Raw genomic sequence first — 12,727 nt, forward strand, 5'->3', positions numbered from 1 at the left:
TTATACCTGCTCCTGTATTTTTCACTCCATGCATCTGATGAAGTGGGTTCTAGCCCACGAAAGCTTATGCCCAAATAAATTTGTTAGTCTCTAAAGTGCCACAAGGACTCCTCGTTGTTGTTTTTTTTCTTGAGCAGTCAGATTGCTAGAATAACCACAGATAAATATTATTTATTTGTATTATAGTATCATGTACAGACTCCAATCAAGGCTGGGGACCCTGTATGCTAGACCCTGTATAAACTTGGTCCAGATCCAAAGTCCATTGTAAATCAATGAAAAGATTCCCACCAATTTCAGTGGGCTTCAGCTCAAGCCCTTAGCATCAGAGATGCTAAGGTGCATGATCTTTCCTGTGCCAGGCATAGAGTGGAAGGAGCCACAGTGCAAATCTCCTGCCTTACTGCTATTCAGCCAGTATTGTTCCTGATCTGAAATAGCCCCCAAAGTCTCATGTTACAGACAGACAGACAAACAGAAAAATCCCATTGAGTTGAGTGTTAGGCCTGACTTTGCTCCCAACTAGATTTTGTGACTCATGGGGCTCAATTGATCCTGAGTGTTGTTGAGAAAATACAATGGTTCAAGGGAGAACACTAGATTTGTTTATGGGTAAACTGATGACTCAAGGGTTTTCTTTAGGCTAGACAATAGGAGCTGAGCACTCTTGGCTATGGGTGATGTTTTCTTCCAGGGAGCTCACAATGCAACTAGGCAGCTTCAGTATTTTGGATATCAATCAGTGATTCATTAATTACCTGATAATTGCTGAGCTGGGTGTGTGCAAGCATAGGTTCATTAGCATCTGGAACAGAGATTCCCAGTACTTCCCTGCTTTTTCTGGTCCCAGAGTTCAGTGCGGTTCTCTGTTCTCCATTGGGTATGCAAATTGAGATGTCTCCCTGTCCCATCTTTCATGCATCTTTCATGTGTCTGTTCTTCATTCTCTATGCTAATGGAGATGTCTTAATCTTGTCCCCCCTTGTCAGGAGGGGTCTAGGTGTGTCTCCCAATGCCCTTCACTGCTCTCTGCAAGTTTTTTCCTCTGATGGGTTTTGGTTTAAGCAGAGGCTAGGGGGTGGGGGGGTTTCTTTCATGAATCAGACTGGATACTGCACACTGGTTTCCCAAGAACACAGAGCTGACTGGTATCAGTGTAGCACCACTGAGTTGGGTTCAGCTGGTTTATGTGAATACCAGGATTTCACAATTCTTGCCGTTTATACCATGCCCATTTGCCAGGTTAACTGAGATAGACAGACATTGGGAGGAGTCATTTTTACCAGCCTGGGGCCAACACCAGGTCTGTGGGGGATTTTAAAATTAGTGTACAACTTTCTTCACTGTGGACACTGCACAGAGGACAGATCCTCAGCTGTGCTGAGTTTACACCAGCTTTCAGCTCCTGCAGTCCTGGGGCTACAGAGAGCTGCTCTAAGCTACAGCAGCGGCAACAGTCCATTAGGGACCTTGCTGCTACAGAGGCTCCTCACCAAGCTGGCAAGTTTCTCAGCACCCCAGCTAGGGCTGGTTCAATGAGCACAAAGAGACACCACAAGTTCTGGGTTGTCCCTGATGAAGGAATCGGTTTAATTCTTGTTCTTCTAACAGCAACTATCCAGTAGTATATATTGGTTGCCTCAGGTGTCTGCAGATAGTAGGGTGTCTCCTGTTGCACTGGAGAGAGATTTATGTCCATCCCACTCATTTTTCTTTCCAATTCTCTGGAAATAAATATTCATTGAGCCACAGGCTTGTGCCTACTCAGTAGTGGGTTCCTTGGTAATGGATTTTCCCATGCATTTAGAAACACTAACTGGGATACTGCTGGGTCTTCTTTTCCAAAGCCAGGATGAGATTTATGGGACCTTTAAGACCAAATAATCCTGCAGAAGAAATGTAGAGACTTGCGCATGAGGTCTGGCAGGAGACTCCTGTAATGAAGTGGCAGGTAGTTTGATTTGGATAAGCTGAGATCTGATTGTTTAGGCAGCTCCCAGCTGCTGTGCTGTTATCATCGTCATCTTGGCAACAGAACTTCCCTAGTTCTGCTGTGGGGTTGGTGCCATGCAGGGCTGCCTTTGAAAGGGCAGTGCTAGATCCTGGTTCACATAGTGCTGTATATTTTCCCCATGCTGTGGATATTCTACAATCAGATAGAAGTCCTCCTTGAGGGTAGGGTGGATTGTAATCTGTGGGTGCAGTGACTGTATTTCATCTCCCTTGTTGCATCATGGAGGGTTATCAGTAGATCTTATCAGCACTGTTATCTTTCCCTCTTTCTCTCTTTGCCCCTGTTTGTGCCATAGCTCTCCAGCAGTGCAGTGTGTACATCAGAACCTATCTAGACACATGAGATCAAGGACCAGCTCTGACAATCCTAAAGGACAGCTATGATTGTGAAATCTCTGAGGCCTTCCAGGTGCTATTGAGCTGGCAACAGAGCGGGAATGCTACAGTGAAAACTAGCTGTCAGGTTTTGGCTAAGACCTTTCTCATGGATTGCACCTGGAACAGGTAGGGGACAGCAGGGCAAGACTGTCTGCAGTGTAACAGCCCTTTTCAGGGCATGCACTTCCTGTCATGCCATTCTTAGTCTCTTTCATTTATAAAGTGAATTCCACTTGTAAATAGTATCTTTAGCACAATGCTTAGTGCCCTCACCAGCTCCAGTTTCTTTTCTCTCCTCTTTTAGGGTGTGACCCAAAGCCCCTTGAAGTCAATGGGAAACTTGGAACTCCAGTGGGCTTTGGATCAGGCCCTTAGTGGTTACTGCTGATCAAATCCACCAGCAATGTCATTTCAATATGGGATGTAAATAAAGGATTCTGCCAGATTGAATTGTTGCAACTCATGGTGGACGTCACGGTGCCATTTGAAAACAGGTCACCGGCCTTCCACGAGGCCCAAGCTCGGAAGATGCTGAAATACACCCTGCTGGCCAACACCCTGAGAGCCCAGGGCTATGAGGTCCAGATCCATGCCCTGGTTGTGGGACCCCTGGGCGCATGGGACCCCCACAACAAGCCGGTGCAGAAAGCATGCAGAACCGGTCGATGCTATGCCCGGCTCATGAGACTGCTCATGGCCTCTGACACCATCAGGTGGTCCAGAGACATATACACGGAGCACATCATGGGACACTATCAATACCAGGTCAAATAATCGAGAACACCGGTCAGGGAAATAACCCACTTCCTCCCTTCCCTGACAAACCAAGTGACACATCCCACTTATTCACTACCCCAATACTGACTTGGACTCTAAATACATTGTATGGGTGGCGTACCTGAGATCACTTATCCACTGACATTTTAAAAACTCACGCACCCCAGTCTGGGTCTATGATGGTTATGTACTATGTATATATCTTATGAATCTTGTAACCGACACGTGTAATCCCTCGTAACCCAAGCCTGACCCCAAATGTACAGTACCTTCCTTCTTAACTTGTGTAAATTTGATTTTAAACATTAACTTTAATTAAATGTATTAAACTCCATTTGGATGTCCCTGCTGCTGGGGAGTTTTCCAGTGATTTAAATCCCTTTCCAATATCAGCTGAGAGGAAGACCCAGTCCTGAGTATCTACAGTATGGTACTCGTCAGTGCTTCAGTTCATACTGGATGTTTTCAGGTCTGTAGGCAAACAGTCTGCATTACACTATGAAGAGCCCTCCATTCTCCATTGTGTGTTAAAGGTCAATTGATGTGCATGCAGCCTGAAATACTCAGAATTATAGGTCCATGTTGCTAATTCCCTTCTGACCAGGTAGAGCCACATGGAGGAACAGGGCAACACAGGGTGTTGGTCAATATTTTCAAACTTGGGTACTGAAAGTCAGACACTCAAATCTACATCTAAGAAACTAAGTAAACCGCCTGATTTTTCAAGATGTTGAGCCTCTACCTATGTCACTGACTTCAGTGGGAACTGGAAACCTTTGGCAATCAGGTAGTTTAATTCAGATGCCTAAATATGGATTTAAGAGCCTAACTTTAGACACCCTAGGTTTGCAAGTGCTGACTGTAGAGTTTAAAGGCACAGTAAATATGGCCTTGGTATAACTGGTGGTGTTTTGTTTCCCAGGTTCAGGATTACACAATATGCTCCATCATCTACTCTTTGCCACTGCCACCTCCTTATTAACATCAAGGCTGCTGATATGTAGGCCTGGACTTTGGATGGGTCCATCTTTCCTGTCTCTAGTATTATCCATCCCCTCTCTCCATAGAGAGATCCTATGCAAGGAAGCAATGTATATTGCACACAGTTAGCTGCACAGTCGTAGAGGTTGGCCTTGTCTATGTGGAGTGTTGCACCAGCTTAACTAAAGTGTGCATTTAAACCAGTGCAAACCCTGGAGTGTATGCTCTTAATTTCGTTTGAGTGGCCTTTTTCACTTTACTTTGTCTGTTAGATCAGGTTTAAGCTGAACTGAATTGTTTTCCCAGGTCTTTCACTTCTGTATGGTGTGAACTGGAGAAGCACTGAGCTTCCTTGAAATAGTTTCCACAGTAGAAAATGGTGATTATTAAACTTAGCCTCTTTTTGTGAAAGGCTTTCACATGCAGGGATCTAAATACTATCTAGTATTAAGTGTTATGGTCTTTAATGGCCCTTTGGTGCATGTTTCAGAGCCCTTATGAATCAGGATGGCAAAGGCAAATTGCTGTACTTCAACCATCTTCCCTCCTGAGTAGTCATTAGATCTCCATTAAATCTTCCCCAGCTCTTCTTAAAAATAAGAACATTCAAATGTGGTTGATAAAGACAGATCCTTCTTTCCTGGCTCCTACTTATGTTGCTTCTTGGAGTATGTAACTGAGAAGCAGTGGATGACTGAGGATATAGAGCAGCTGCAAAGCTGTATGTCACTGGGCCAAATTCTGTCCTTGTTTAGACTCCTACAATTCCTCTGAAGCCACCACATTACAGAGGAGAGTTAGCCCTTGTACCAGTACTTTGCTCTCCTATGGAATGGTTCTAGCTCCTTAGGGAGGCACTGGGGGAACAGTGGATGTTGATATTTAGTATCTGTTTAGAGGGAATATTGTTTAGAGGGAACATTTTCTATGACTTCTCATCTCTGGGGGCTGGGCAGACACTCAGTGGTGGCTACCAGTGGTCCCATCATGGGACTGCTGGGGAGGGCAGCAGCCTCTTGTTTCTTCAGGCACCATCCACATTCATCTCAGCATTGCTCCCTGTGATGTGCACATCAAGGTGCCTTAAAATCCAACTCTAGGACAGTCTGGAGAAAAGGAGTTGTGGAAAGAATCCCACTGAAGAGAAAATCCAAATTGCTGAGGAAAAAGATGCAGACTGGATCTCCAGTGCCCCAAGCTGCAACGTGAGTAAGAGCAACTAATGATTTACAGACAAACTGTCTCCAGGAAATGGTAACAAGTGAAAACTCACCTCTGGGAGACTGAGTCATGGACAATGTGCCTGTGATTTTAACTCATGGAGATAACTGAGACACTGATCTGTATTTAAGAACTATTGCTCCTGGTGATGCATGAGCTGGCCAATGTGTGAACCTGACCAGAGGAAAATGGCTGTAATCTTGATATGGGGAAAGACCATGTTAGTCAAAGATCCATTGGGATCTTGCCCCTTAAGCCACAGATTTTAGCAAAAGTCCCACTCAGGCCAATAAATATTGTGAATGTATCCTCCCACCCATATTCAAGATTGTCACAGGCAGCAATGTTAGTTAGAATCTCCTTAACTCCTTTTTTAAATAAATTAACTGAACCTGTTTCCAATTCATCTTTATAGATGAACATATCATAGTTGTGTAATGCTGCTGAAACTCTGGAAACTTGTTCTGTACACTTTTGAGTTTGTTGATCCTCTTGCGAGTGGATGTGACTCTGCAGTATTGTGTTCCAAATGTCATAGTTCATAGTATACAGTCAAAAAGCTGATGACAGATCTTATTCATACATCAGAGTCCCAAGTACATTATAGAGCAAGTAGAAATTGAATTTTCTGTCAGGAAGTCCCAAAAATATGTAATGATTTCCTCAGAGATTATAAATAACTATAGTGAACAGGCTTGATCATCTCACATATTGAGAATTCCCAATCTCAACAGCACAGCACCTAGAAGCCTGATCGCAAGGTGATTTGAAAGCAGAAGTGTGTGTGTGGGGATGATTTGAATGCAGAAGTAGGGGGCTCACATGTATAGCCTAAGAAGTCTAGGGGCCACAGACTTCTGTGTAAGAACATAAGAACGGCCATACTGGGTGAGACCAAAGATCCATCCAGCCCAGTATCTTGTCTACAGACAGTGGCCAATGCCAGGTGCCACAGAGGGAGTGAACTTAACAGGTAATGATCAAGAGATCTCTCTCCTGCCGTCCATCTCCACCCTCTGACAAACAGAGGCTAGGGACACCATTCTTACCCATCCTGGCTAATAGCCATTAATGGACTTAATTTCCATGAATTTATCCAGTTCTCTTTTAAACCCTGTTATAGTCCTAGCCTTCACAACCTCCTGAGGCAAGGAACTCCACAAGTTGACTGTGTGCTGTGTGAAGAAGAACTTCCTTTTATTTCTTTTAAACCTGCTGCCCATTAATTTCATTTGGTGTCCCCTAGTTCTTATCTTATGGGAACAAGTAAATAACGTCTCCTTATTCACTTTCTCCACATCACTCATGATTTTATATACCTCTATCATATCCCCCCTTAGTCTCCTCTTTTCCAAGCTGAAAAGTCCTAACCTCTTTAATCTCTCCTCATATGGGACCCGTTCCAAACCCCTAATCATTTTAGTTGCCTTTCTCTGAACCTTTTCTAATGCCAGTATATCTTTTTTGAGATGAGGAGACCACATCTATATGCAGTATTCAAGATGTGGGCATACCATGTGTCAAGGTTCCTTCCCCACTCTGAACTTTAGGATACAGACGTGGGGACCTGCATGGACACTTCTAAGCTTAATTACTAGCTTAGATCTGGTATCGCTGCCACCATCCAGAATTTTCAGTGTCTGGATCACTCCCTTTCCCCCAAAAACATTCCCCTCCCTGGGTAGCCTTGAGAGACTCCTTCACCAATTCCGTGGTGAGTCCAGATCCAATTCCTTGGATCTTAAATAAGGAGAAATTAACCATCCACCCTCCTATCTCCCACCAATCCATGGTGGGTCCAGATCCAATCCCCTTGGATCTAAAACAAGGAAAAATCAATCAGGTATTAAGAAAAAGGCTTTTAATTAAAGAAAAGAAAGGTAAAAGAAAACCCTCTGGGAGAGATTAGCATACCAGCTACTCTCACAGACAACAGATTCAAAACACAGAGGATGTTCCCCTGGGCACAAATTTAGTTACACAAAAAATACCCAATTTGATTCTACCTCTAATTGCATAAGACAGGTTACAAAGAAATAAACATAAACCTATTTATTCCTTTCTAAAACTTACTACTCTGATAAGAGGCTGTTTCCTTGATCTTTTTCACTCCGGCTGAAACTGAAACTCTAAACAAAGGAAAAGCTTCCCTCCTTCCTTTTGAAACATCTTGTTCCTCTATTGGTTCCTCTGGTCAGGTGTTAGCTAGGCGAGGTGAACTTTTTAACCCTTTACAGGTAAAAGAGGCATTAACCCGTAACCATCTGTTTATGACACGCCCCCCAAATCTCAGACAGTGTGGAACCACACTGGCGGTGATTTCTTCCTAGAACTTTAGAATAAACAGATTAATAAAACATATACACCTTTACATATACTACTAATTATGTAAAACTACAAGATTTTTCACATTCCAAGCACAATTTAATCAGTTAATTCCGGGACACTTTCATGGGAGAGTGCATCAGCTACTTTGTTAGAAGCTCCTGAAATGTGTTGAATTTCAAAATCAAAATCTTGGAGAGCTAAACTCCATCGAAGCAGTTTTTTATTGTTTCCCTTGGCAGTATGAAGCCACTTTAGCGCAGCATGGGCGGTTTGTAGCTGGAACTGCTGTCCCCAAACGTATGGGTGTAGCTTTTCCAGGGCATACACAATGGCGTAGCATTCTTTTTCACTGATTGACCAGTGGCTTTCCCTTTCAGACAGTTTCTTGCTGAGAAACACGACAGGATGAAATTCTTGATCCGGTCCTTCCTGCATTAAAACTGCTCCTACACCACGCTCAGACGCATCTGTGGTTACTAGGAATGGTTTGTCAAAGTCTGGGGCCCTTAGCACAGGGTCAGACATGAGTGTTGCCTTAAGCTGATTAAAGGCCTTCTGAAACTCATCAGTCCACTTAACTGCATTTGGCTGGGTCTTTCTGGTCAGGTTTGTTAGCGGGGCAGCAATTTGGCTGTAGTGTGGTACAAATAGCCTGTAATATCCGGCCAAGCCTAAGAAGAATTGGACCTGTTTCCTTGACTTTGGGACAGGCCACTTTTGGATAGCATCCACCTTGGCCTGTAGGGGATTTATCATTTCTTGACCCACCTGGTGTCCAAGGTAAGTCACTCTGTTTTGGCCTATTTGACACTTTTTGGTCTTAACAGTTAGTCCTGCCTGCCTGATGCGCTCAAAGACTTTTCCAGGTGCTCCAGGTGTTCTGCCCATGAATCAGAAAAAATGGCCACATCATTGAGCTAGGCAACTGCAGATTCTCCCAGTCCTGCTAGGAGACCATCTACAAGTCTTTGGAAGGTGGTGGGTGCATTTCGCAGCCCGAAGGGAAGCACATTAAATTCATACACTCCTGCATGGGTGATGAAGGCTGACCTTTCCTTGGCAGGTTCATCTAGCAGTACTTGCCAGTACCCCTTGGTTAAGTCTAATGTAGAGATGAACTTGGCACATCTCAGTTTCTCCAATAGCTCATCGGTGCGTGGCATTGCATAGTTGTCGGGATGAGTTACAGCATTTAGCTTACGGTAGTCCATGCAAAAGCATATTTCCCCATCTGGTTTGGGAACTAGAACCACAGGAGATGCCCATGCATGTTAGAGGGGCGGATTATACCCATCTGTATCATGTTTTGGATCTTCCGTTCTATAGCAGCTTGGGCATGAGGAGACACTCGGGAGGGTGGGGTTCTAATTGGGTAAGCATTACCTGTGTCAATGGAGTGGTATGCCCGTTCAGTCCATCTTGGGGTGTCTGAGAACATTGGTGTGAAGCTAGTGCACAGCTCCTTGATCTGTTGCCGCTGCAGGGTTGTAGAGAGGTTCACCTCTTCCACGCCACTGTCACTTTTTCCTTTGCAGTAGACACCTTCAGGCCACTCAGTGTCATCTCCTCCCTGGGGCTATAAACTGACAAACCTTTAATTCTCTGGAATAAAAGGGCTTTAGAGAATTAACATGGTACACTTTAGGATTTAGGGTTGAGGTGGGGAATGCTATGAGATAGTTAACAGCTCCCAGGCGCTCTTGGACCGTGAATGGCCCTTCCCATGATGCTTCCATCTTATGGGCCTATTGCGCCTTCAAGACCATAACCTGGTCCCCTACCTTGAAGGAACACTCTCTGGTATATTTATCATACCAGGCCTTTTGCTCTTCCTGAGTATCCTTTAGGTTTTCTTTAGCAAGGGCTAAAGAGTGTCGGAGGGTGCTTTGTAGGTTGCTTACAAAGTCTAGAATGTTAGTTCCTGGAGAAGGCGTAAACCCCTCCCATTGCTGCTTCACCAACTGTAATGGCCCCTTAACCTTGTGGCCATACACAAGTTAGAATGGTGAAAACCCTAAACTGGGATGTTGGACAGCCCTGTAGGCAAAAAGCAACTGCTGCAACACTAGGTCCCAATCATTGGAGTGTTCATTGATGAATTTATGTATCATGGCCCCCAAAGTGCCATTAAACCTCTCCACCAGGCCATTGGTTTGATGGTGGTAAGGGGTGGCAACCAAGTGATTCACCCCATGAGCTTCCCACAGGTTTTTTATGATCCCTGCCAGGAAATTAGTTCCCGAATCTGTAAGGATGTCGGAGGGCCAACCTACTCAGGCAAAAATGTCTGCTAAGGCCTGGCACACAGTTTTAGTCCTGGTGTTGCTTAGAGCTACTGCTTCCGGCCGTCGGGTAGCAAAATCCATGAAAGTCAGTATGTACTGCTTTCCTCTGGAGGTCTTTTTTGGGAAAGGACCCAGAATATCCACCGCTACTCGCTGAAATGGGACCTCAATTATGGGGAGTGGCTGGAGAGGGGCTTTGACCTGGTCTTGGGGCTTTTCCTCTCGTTGGCACACCTCACAAGACTGGACATAATTAGCAACGTCCTTGCCCATTCCCTCCCAGTGGAAAGACTTCCCCAATCAGTCCTTGGTTCTGTTCACCCCGGAATGACCACTGGGATGATCATGGGATAAGCTCAAGAGCTTTACCCGGTACTTAGTTGGAACTACCAACTGTCTTTGAGGACACCAGTCTTCCTGGTGTCCACCAGAAAGAGTCTCCTTGTATAGAAGTCCTTGTTCTACAACAAACCGGGATAGGTTAGAAGAGCGGAGAGGCGATTGGGTGTTCCGTGCCGCCACCCAAGCTTTCTGAAGGCTGTCATCTGCTTCCTGCTCAGCCTGTAACTGTTCCCTTGAGGCTGGAGACATCAGTTCCTCCTTAGACTGCGGACTTGGGCTTGGTCTCTCTGGAAGCGATGCAGGTGATGGGGTTGTTTTCGTTGATTGTGAACCGCTTTCTGCTGGTGCACTATGTGATATTTCAGACTCTGGCTGAGCCTCTTCGGTAGGGTTGTCCACTGGTTCTGCCAGTTCAGGCCTGCTGGTGCCCTCTGGCATTGGAGTTGTAGATGGGTTTGCAAGCGCTGGAGTCAGTGCTGGCAACGGTTCTGGTGCTGGTTGCTTTGCCAGCTCCGGTTCTGGGACTGGATTCATATGGCTGTAGCATTCATGGGTAGAAGATCCGGTTCCACCACCTCTGTTTGTGTCTCTGGTAACACAGACGGGGCCTTGGTGGACGGCTCAGGAACAGGGATGGGTGTGGAAGTTTGCTTGACCTGGCTGTGTGTGACCATTCCCACCCTCTAGGCCAGCTTCACATGGTTGGCCAAGTCTTCCCGCAGTAGCATTGGGATGGGATAATTGTCATAGACTGCAAAAGTCCACATTCCTGACCAGCCCTTGTACTGGACAGGGAACTCAGCTGTAGGCAAGTTTACAGATTTTGACATGAATGGGTGAATTGTCACTTGGGCCTCTGGGTTGATGAATTTGGGGTCCACTAAGGACTGGTGGATAGCTGACACTTGTGCCCCAGTGTCTTTCCACGTGATAACCTTCTTTCCGCCCACTCTCAAGTTTTCCCTTCTCTCCAAGGGTATTTGAGAGGCATCTGTGCCTGGGCATCTTTAGTGTGATTGTGGTGTAATGAACTGTAATTGTTTGGGGTTCTTGGGGCAGTGGGCCTTTATGTGTCCCAGTTCATTACATTTAAAACATCGCCCAGCTGACTGGTCACTGGGATGAGGTGGGTTGCTGGAGACTGGTGAGGTGGGACAATAAGGTGCTTGAGGCTTTCCTTGGGTTGTCGGTGGGGCCTTGGGTTGCCCTCAGTGATAGGGTTTAGTTTCGGTTTGCCCCCTCTGATATTTGCTACAACTGCTAGTAGTTTATTTCTTTTCTGCCACTTCCATCCATTTGGCTCCAATCTCCCCCGCCTTGGTTACAGTTTTGGGCTTCCCATCTAGGATGTACCTTTCTATTTCCTCAAGAACACCCTCTAAGAACTGCTACATTTGCATTAGGAAGGACAGCTCTTCCAGAGAGTTAGCACTTGCTCTTGATATCCCAATTCTTTCCAATGTGGTAGGCGTGTCGGGTAAATGACACATCTGGTTTCCACCTTAGGGCTCTGAACTGCCGACGGGCATGCTCAGGTGTTAGCCCCATTCTGAGTCTAGCCTTGGTTTGAAAAAGTTTATAATCGTTCATGTGTTCCTTAGGCATTTCAGCTGCCACTTCTGCTAAGGGTCCACTGAGCTGTGGCTTCAGCTCTATCATGTACTGGTCTGTAGGGATGCTGTACCCATGGCAGGCCATTTCGAAATTTTCCAAGAAGGCCTCAGTATCATCACCTGCCTTGTAGGTGGGGAATTTTCTGGGATGGGAAACAGTACCTGGAGAAGGGTTGTTAGGGTTGGCTGGTAACTCCTGCCTAGCCCTTGCTAATTCCAGGGCATGCTTTTGGGCCTCTCTCTGGATCTCCATAACCCTCTGGTGGTCAGTCTCTTTGGCTTTCTCTTCTCTTTCTTTCTCTCTCTTTGGTGGGCAGCCTCTTCTCTGGCCATCTGTCTGTCATGTTCCTTTTGGATCTCCTCAGCCTGGAGTTTGGCTAATTCCAGTTGTTGTTGTATGGTTTTTTTCTCTTTGCCTGACATTTTTCCCTGCTGTGCCTGAGCTATCTTGGTTTGTGAGGCAAAAAAAGAAACCAAAAAAACCATCCCACAGCTTTTAACTGGACTTCTCAGAATGAGAAGAAACCACAAAAACTGGTTTGTAACTTGTCTTTTGCAAACTGTTAATTACCCTTCAGCTAAGCCCAGCTGGAAATCCTTTCTAACAAAGCCTTGTTAGAAAAACCTTTATCTGTTTGCCTTCAGGGTATTTCTCCTTCACTGCTTCCCCAGCATCTCAAAGGAGGAAAAAAAAATCTGCCTTTTGGTTCCTAAAAAATCCCTCACCACTGCTCACCATGTCAAGCTTCCTTCCCCACTCTGAACTTTAGGATACAGATGTGGGGACCT

At 45.4% G+C, this 12,727-nt stretch overlaps 1 protein-coding gene across 3 annotated transcripts in view; it reads left to right on the forward strand.

Annotated features, from left to right (window-relative positions):
- The first annotated feature begins 4,946 nt into the window (after positions 1-4,946).
- ST6GAL1 (ST6 beta-galactoside alpha-2,6-sialyltransferase 1) overlaps positions 4,947-12,727 on the forward strand; it is a 140,711-nt gene continuing 132,930 nt past the window's right edge. For all 3 annotated transcript variants that reach the window (XM_050964085.1, XM_050964084.1, XM_050964081.1), the window contains exon 1: positions 4,947-5,354. The gene's annotated coding sequence lies outside the window, so the exon portion shown is untranslated. The remainder of the gene's footprint in view (positions 5,355-12,727) is intronic.

This window comes from Gopherus flavomarginatus, chromosome 8 (genome assembly GCF_025201925.1).
Source record: "Gopherus flavomarginatus isolate rGopFla2 chromosome 8, rGopFla2.mat.asm, whole genome shotgun sequence".
Classification (NCBI taxonomy): domain Eukaryota; kingdom Metazoa; phylum Chordata; order Testudines; family Testudinidae; genus Gopherus; species Gopherus flavomarginatus.